Source organism: Dipodomys spectabilis, unplaced genomic scaffold, assembly GCF_019054845.1.
Source record: "Dipodomys spectabilis isolate Male_0828 unplaced genomic scaffold, ASM1905484v1 ptg000003l, whole genome shotgun sequence".
Classification (NCBI taxonomy): Eukaryota; Metazoa; Chordata; class Mammalia; order Rodentia; family Heteromyidae; genus Dipodomys; species Dipodomys spectabilis.
In genome coordinates this window covers 11,068,861-11,069,493 of record NW_024870680.1, presented here as the reverse complement: position 1 = coordinate 11,069,493, position 633 = coordinate 11,068,861, and the positions used below count along the sequence as shown (strand labels likewise).

Below are 633 nucleotides of genomic sequence, written 5' to 3'. Positions count from 1 at the left end.
ATCTCCTTTTTCAGGTTTTAAAAGTCCTTCACTTCTTTAGTTAATTCCTAGGCATTTTATTTTCTGTGGGGTTATTACAACAGGAGTTGTTTCCCTGATTTCAGCTGCACTCTTCTCTTTGTTGGCATACAGAAAAGCCGTTGATTTTTTTTTTTTTTTGAGGGTCCGGTCGTGGGGCCTGAACTCTGGGCCTGGGGACTGTCCCTCAGCTCTTCAGCTCAAGGCTAGCACTCTACCACTTGAGCCACAGCGCCACTTCTGGCTTTTTTCTTTTTGCTTATGTGGTGCTGGGGAATCGAACCCAGGGCCTCATGCATGCAAGGCAAGCGCTCTACCACTGAGCCACCTCCCCAGCCCCAAAAGCCGTTGATTTTTGAGGGTTAATTTTATACCCTGCTACCTTGCCAAAGTTTTGAATCAGCTTGAGTAATTTGGGAGTGGAATCTGTGGGATTCTTTAAATGCAAGATCATCTTCAAAGAGGGAGAGTTTTACTTCTTCTTTCCCTATTTGGATCCCCTTTATGTTTGCATCTTGTCTTATTGCTGTAGCTAGGCATTCCAATACTAGATTGAAGAGAAGTGGAGAGAGTGGACATCCTTGTCTCATTCCTGAGTTTAGAGGAAATGGCTTT

At 44.2% G+C, this 633-nt stretch overlaps 1 non-coding gene across 1 annotated transcript; it reads right to left on the bottom strand.

Annotated features, from left to right (window-relative positions):
- Positions 1–282: 282 nt before the first annotated feature.
- Positions 283–351, bottom strand: Trnaa-ugc. The gene has a single exon. It is a non-coding gene; the product is annotated as a tRNA-Ala (tRNA).
- Between the last annotated feature and the right edge of the window lie 282 nt (positions 352–633).